Raw genomic sequence first — 7313 nt, forward strand, 5'->3', positions numbered from 1 at the left:
CCTCATGGCAGCACTGTCCCCTCAATCTCTCTTTTGAAAACTTTGGCCTCCCTGGGCATACTTCTAGATCCTTTTTACCTAAAAGTGGCCTGGAAAAGATGTCAATAAAAGATACATCTGTTGTTCTTTAATTAAAATAAATAAATAAATAAAAATATAAGCTACATCTGTCCTCAGCCTAAGCAACAAACTACTAGTGTGACCTGATCCAGATACTCAAAATACTCTAGATCTGTAGCCTCAAGTGAACTGTGAGATACTCAGGGCAGAAAGATTTAATGCCTACTACACACACAAACACATTTTTTTTTTTCTTTTTAGCTCACAGCAACCCCAAACTCCTAGGGTCAAGTGATCCTCCTGCCTCAGCCTCCCGAGTAACTGGGCCTACAGGTGCTGCCACCACACCCAGCCAGCTTTTATATTTTTAGTAGAGATGGGGTCTTGATCTTGCTCAGGCTGGTCTTGAACGCCTGAGCTCAAGGGATCCTCCCACCTCATCCTCCCAGAGTGCTGGGATTACAGGTGTGAGCCACTGTGTCTGGCCATGTTTGTTTGTTGTTGTTGTTGTTGTTGTTTTTAAATAAAGCAATGAAGAAATGAGTGAATACAAGTACTACACAAGATACCACTATTCAGTTCTTGAGGACAGCCCTGGTAGTTTCCCTGGTTTGATACTTTTCCTGTTTCTATAATCACAATCTCTAACCATCTCTAGAATGAGAAATAAAGCATTTTAAAGACATCCAGGCTGAGACACCAGAATTTGCAGCACAGGCGCTGCAATGCCAAGACATGGGTGGGTTGTGCTTCCGCTAAGCCGGTTAACAGGCAGGGGGTCTCTGATAATGGAACAGAGTGGCCCTGAAGTTCCTGGCAAATGGCCTTGGTGTGCACAGGCCACATTCAGTGTTTGTTTGTTTGTTTTTTCTTTGTGTGTCTTGTGATGCATCTGGCCAACTGTTCTGGCCGTTGGCCCAGGTTGAGAGGTCAGGGCGGGGTGCAGGTGAATGCAGACACCATGTCAGCGTTGGCCTAGAGACCTGACAGTCAGGTCTGAGACCTACAGACCCCAGCTGTACCCTGGAGTTCCTAGAAGCTGCCTCCTGCCCAGCCAGCCGCACTTACCTAGGAAGCCACGCTTGGTCAGTGAGCAGTGAAATTCTGGGAAAAGTCAGGCCATCTGTGTTCTTTCCACTTTTCTAAACCACAGGCACTACCAGTTCCCTGGGGGCTCTCTCACTGTGCTCAACCTGCTCTCTGTGTGATTTGCAAAGGGCTGCCAAGCCAGGCCTCGTGACTCCGAGGGAAGACCAGACCGCCTCAGAGTGCGTGCAGCCTAGTTAGCTCCCGGGCTGCTCCTGTGTACCTCTCTACTTCTTGGGGATTTTACAGTCTGTCTTCCAGGTGCTTGAGATGAAAAATAGACTTGCCTCCTTGAAGATTTCATTATTTCTCCCCTTGGGCTGTTCATTCACCTTATATTCTCAAAGAAGTGACATGGTAACCAGTTGATGAGAATGGGACACAAACTGTTTTGGCCCGAGATTGTGAAGGTGGCACTCAGGGGCCTGAGTACAAACTGAAGGGTAAGAAGGCCAGGTTTGAAAGTGTGGAGGTGTCACTGAGTGCCCCCACCCAGAGAAGAAAATGTCCTCATGGGCCAAAAGGACAAATGGGCCTTCAAGCAGAACCTCGTAGTTACCCTGGTACATTGTAATTCCACCTGGGTTAGTAAAAGCTTTTCAAAAAGTGTGCTAAAATAGGCCAGCCCCGGGCGCTCAGACCTGTAATCCCAGCACTCTGGGTGGCAGAGGTGGGTGGAGCTCAGGAATTCAAGACCAGCTTGAGCAAGAGAAAGACCTTGCCTCTACTAAAAATAGAAAAACTGGCCGGACTGGTGGCAAGCACTGGTAGTCACAGCTACTCGGGAGGCTGAGGTAGAAGGATTGTTTTAGCCCAAGAATTTGAGGTTGCTATGAGCTGTGATGACACCATGACACTCTAGGCAATAAAGTAAGATTCTGTCTCAACAACAACAAAAATTGTGCTAAAATATACATAAGATTTTAACATCTTAACTATTTTCGAGTGTACAATTCAGTAGCATTAAGCATATTCGCCACATTGTGCAACCATCTGTCCATTTCCAGAACTTTTTCATCATCCCAAACAGAAACTCTGCACCCATTAAGCAATAACTCCCCACCTCTTCTCACTCCAGACCCCAGACACCTCTGCTCTAGTTTCTGTGTCTAGGACAGCAATCTTATATAAATGCAATCATACAGTATTTGTCCTTTTGTAATTTGGCTCATCTCACTTAACATGTTCTTGAAGTTCATCTATGGTGTAGCATATATCAGCATTTCATTCCTTTTTTTTTTTTTTTTTGGTTTTTGGCCAGGGCTAGGTTTGAACCCGCCACCTCCGGCATATGGGACCGGTGCCCTACTCCTTGAGGCACAGGCGCCGCCTTGCATTTTATTCCTTTTAAAGGCTGAGGAGTATTGCAATGTATGTAGATAGCCCATTTTGCTTATCCATTCATTTGTTGTGGAGATTTGGGTTGTTTGCCCCTTTTTGCTGTTGTAAATGATGCTGATGTGATCACTGAAGGACAAGTTATTGTGATTTCCTTGTGCCAGAAAGGAAAGTAGGCCAGTCCAGCCCTGGGCTTCTATCCAGCACCTCTTCCCAGTTTTCGATGGAGACAACCACAACTCAGAGTCCCTGAGCAGTGCTGGCAAAGGTGGGAGCCAGTGACCGCAGAGGGATCTTCCAGGAGGACGTTTGCAGGAGGGAAAGTGTAACCAACCTTCCAATGACCTCTCCGTGCAAGAGGAGGCTGGATGAGAAGGGTTGAGGGGTGGGGTACTACATCTATTTGGTGATTGCACTTAGGGTACACAAAAAAATGGCCTGGAACGATATGAATCAAAGGGTTTACATTACTTATTTTGGAGGATGGAGTTATTGGTGATACTTATTTTCAATTAAAAATTTTGTATTTGATTTTTACTTTCATATCAGATAAATATAGAACTACAATATTCATTTTTAAAAATCAAGGTCAAACCAAACAAGCACTCCCTCTAGCCACTGATTTACAATATTTGAGAGCAAATCCATCCTCAGCAGTTCCTCAAGAGGATCCCAGGCACGTGTTTCCTTCAGACGTGTGGCGGAGGGCTAGCAACTGGCTGGAAACTGCAGACAACTGAAATGGTCAACAGCATGAGATGACTGGGGAATCGTGGTCCATTCATACTTGCTTTTACCAATAATGTCCTTAGAAATGAGCAAAAATCGCATGATAGAATGTTGAACCCAAAAATGATATAGTTTGAATGCAAAAAAGCAGATGAAAACACACACACGTGTGTATATGTATATGTATAAATACATGAGGGACAGAAATATATTAAGTACAGTTTGCCTTTGGGAGATGGAATGAGGAATGATTTTTGTCTTTTCTGAATTTTTCATGAGTTCGTTTTTTTACAGTAAGCATACATTGTTTGCATATCAGAAAAAAGGACTACTTAAGTACATGAAAGCTGAATGCACATATGTATGTCCATAGCCAGCATCTCCATCTGGCTGGAGAACCCCACATCCTCCTTTTACCCTTGGCCTTGGGTTGGAGCCCATTGTCAGGACCATGAGGGGCCCATAGAGAGCCTAAAAGAGTCTTCAAAAAGTATCTACTCGCTAAATTCTCTGCCCAGGACAGACTCTTGATACCATATTTGAAGGAGTGGCTATGCAAATATATGTGGTGAAAAATTCTCCTATTATTAAATTTTTTTAAATAGGCTTTCATGTGTTCAATCTATTTTCTAGATAATCCCCTCTCTGCCCCATCCACCCCACAAAAAAAGAAGACATTTGCTGTTGTTTGTGTTAGTGGTAATTCTGTTGGTGAAGCTGAATCCTCTTGCCTGACCACAAAAGGGGAACCAATTCAAGACCTCTGTGTCCTACAGTTCCTGGCCCAGGGAGCTTGCACAGAAGGGCAGTCACCACAGTCCAGAAAGAGACCACGGCATTCCCCATTTAGCTACTGGTTCCTTTGGATTAAGAAATATGATGGGGGCCAGGCACAGTGGCTCCTTCTTACAAGCCTAGGACTTAGGGAGGCCAAGGCAGGAGGAACCCTGGAGTGTAGAGTTTGAGACCAGCCTGCGCAAGGCTGAGACTCTATCTCCACTAAAAATAGAAAAACTAGCTAGGCATGGTGGTGGCACCTGTATTCCCAGCTACTTGGGAGGCTGAAGCAAGGAGATTGCTGAAGCCTGGGAGTTCAAGGTTACTGTGAGCTAGGCTGAGGGCATGGGACACTACTCAGGGGGACAAAGTGAGAATCTGTCTCAAGAAAAAAAGCAAAAGAAACATCATGGGACAGACAGGCTGGTAAAGTGCCACATTCTCCTCTTGGGACTCAATATTTTATTTTACTGTATTTACTTCTATGTATTGTACTTCATCAGAAATGGTTGCATATTAGCACTTATAGTTTTTGTTTGCCTTTATTTCTTGAATGTATGAGTTTTAACACAATTAATCAAAATTTACACTGTAATAAGATTTAAAAAAGAAATTGTGGGATGGCCTTTTTGGAAACAAGTACGGAGATTCCTCAAAATAGATCTTCCATTTGATCCCACAATCCAATTACTACACATCTATCCAGAAGAAAAAAAATCATTTCAGATCCTTTTGTAATTCATAAGCATGGGCTCAGTGCCTGTGGCTCAAGCAGCTAAGGCACCAGCCACGTACACCAGAGCCGGCAGGTTTGAATCCAGCCTGGGCCTGTGGAACGACAATGACGGCTGCAACCAAAAAATAGCCAGGTGTTGCGGTGGGCGCCTATAGTCCCAGCTACTTGGGAGGCAGAGGCAGGAGAATCACTCGAGCCCAGGAGTTAGAGGTTGCTGTGAGCTGGGATGCCATGGCACTCTACCCAGGGCAACAGCTTGAGGCTCTGTCTCAAAAAAAAAAAAAATGTAATTTATAAGCACGATGATTGGGTTTTCATGTGCATGCGTAAAATGTGCCGCCCACAAATCTTGTTACAACATTGGCACATTACCCGTCTGATACGGAAAAGAAACAAAATCATTTTATCGTAAGGATATTTACACTAGATTGTTTATTGAAGCTTAATTTACAATCACCAAAATGTGGAAACAACCTAAATGCCCATCAACTCAGGAATGGATTAACAAACTGTAGTATATGTACACCACTGAATACTACTCAGCCATAAAAAGATGGTGACTTCACATGTTTTGTATTAACCTGAATGGAGTTGAAACACATTCTCCTTAGTAAAGTATCACAAGAATGGAAAACCAAATATCTAATGTTTCAATACTAATAGGAAGCCAGTAGATGAGCTAATACGCACCCACATGAAAGAAAAACTCAATTCAAGTTGGGGGGAGGAGGAAAGAGGCAGATGGGAAAGAGAAGGGGGGGTTGGTGAGCTCCCACCTAATGGACATGATGCGAAGGTACATGGCACACCTTTTGGGGGAAGGACACAACTACAAGAGGGACTCTACCTAACAAATGCAAATACTGTAATCTACTTGTTTTTGTACTCTCATATTAATCTGAAATTTAAAAAAAGAAAAAATAAAGAAATCACAGTCGGATCCCGGCAGCAGCGGCAGTGGCTCACCTCCTCTCTGCTTCTCCTTGCCATCACCCTTTCGCTTCCAGAAACATGGCCTCTGGTGTGGCTGTCTCCGATGGCATCATTAAGGTGTTCAATGACATGAAGGTGTGCAAGTCTTCAACGCCAGAGGAGGTGAAGAAGCACAAGAAGGCGGTGCTCTTCTGCCTGAGTGAGGACAAGAAGAACATCCTCCTAGAGGAGGGCAAGGAGATCCTGGGTGGTGATGTGGGTCAGACTGTTGACGATCCCTAGGTCACTGTTGTCAAGATGCTTCCAGACAAGGACTGCCACTGTGCCCTCTATGATGCAACCTCCGAGACCAAGGAGAGCAAGAAGGAGGACCTAGTGTTTATCTTTTGGGCTCCTGAGTGTGCACCCCTTAACAGCAAAATGATTTATGGCAGCTCCAAGGACGCCATCAAGAAGAAGCTGGCAGGGATCAAGCATGAATTACAAGCAAACTGCTACGAGGAGGTCAAGGACCACTGCACCCTGGCAGAGAAGCTGGGGGCAGTGCTGTCATCTCCCTGGAGGGCAAGCCTTTGTGAGCCCCCTCCTGCCCCCTGCCTGGAGCATCTGGTAGCCCCAGACCTGCCCCCTTCCTGCCACACAGGAGGGACTGGGGGGATCCCAGCAGGGGGAGAGCAAGCCCTTTACCCCAGTTGCCAAACAGACCCCCCACCCCTGGATTTTCCTCCTCCCTCCATTCCTGACAGTTCTGGCCTTCCCAAACCGCTTTTGATCTTCTGATTCTTTGTGGGTTGAAGCAGGCCAAGTTCCCCCCGGCCCCCCAGTTGGGGGGAGCCTGTATTTTTTTTAACAATACCCCTACACCTCACCTGTTCCTTCCCATGCTGCCAACTTCTAACCGCAATAGTGACTCTGTGCTTGTCTGTTTAGGTCTGTGTATAAATGCAGTGTTGTAGAGATGACCCCTCCCTTTTCCCCTGGTCTTAGCCACTCCTGGAAGCAGGACCAGTAAGGGACCGTCTATTAAACAAAACAAAACACACACACACAAATAAAGAAATCAGAAAACAAGGAAAAAGAAAGGCAGAAGAGGAGGCCAGGTGGGGGAGTCAGTGCCCAGACTGTGTGCAGTAAGCCCCACAGAGTTACAGGGGTTGAGTGGGAAACACAGCTGGGAGCTTCCTGGTGGTTAAGGGAGGTGCCCCATGGAGAGTTGCCTTAGAGCTGATTCAGTGAGGAGAGAGCCTCAAAAGGACACTCTCGCTTGATGGGCTCTAATGTTTGCTAACACTGTCAACAAATAATTGAAAGCTCATCTAGATCCAACAACTGCCATGAGCAGGCACAACGTCCTGGGTGGCCACAGAGGGCAGAGACAGTTAGGGCTGTCACAGTCGCTGCAGCTGTCTTTTGAGAACGTTGGAATGAATGCAGGAACTGAATGGTGGCTGGAGAACAAGGAATTGGGACTGGGACTTGAGAAGCCCTTGTCCAACTTTATGAAATCTAGGTTTTATTCCAAAATATTGGTAAAATTCCTTAGCCTGACATTCAAGGCCACCACAAGCCAATGCCAACAAATATTCCCAGACTCAGCTACGCTTCCCCAGCACCTGTCCTTGCAGTGGACGTGACGACCTCAGGCCTTCCCATG

At 45.7% G+C, this 7313-nt stretch overlaps 2 pseudogenes across 1 annotated transcript; both read left to right on the top strand.

The window, feature by feature from the left end:
• Window positions 1-5010: 5010 nt before the first annotated feature.
• Window positions 5011-5108, top strand: LOC128593473 (uncharacterized; annotated as a pseudogene).
• Window positions 5109-5177: 69 nt separating this feature from the next.
• LOC128581679 (cofilin-1-like) lies at window positions 5178-6654 on the top strand (annotated as a pseudogene). Its single transcript, XR_008378896.1, has one exon. The product of XR_008378896.1 is annotated as a cofilin-1-like (transcript).
• The last annotated feature ends 659 nt before the right edge of the window (window positions 6655-7313 follow it).

The sequence above is a fragment of the Nycticebus coucang genome, chromosome 1 (assembly GCF_027406575.1).
Source record: "Nycticebus coucang isolate mNycCou1 chromosome 1, mNycCou1.pri, whole genome shotgun sequence".
Lineage (NCBI taxonomy): Eukaryota > Metazoa > Chordata > Mammalia > Primates > Lorisidae > Nycticebus > Nycticebus coucang.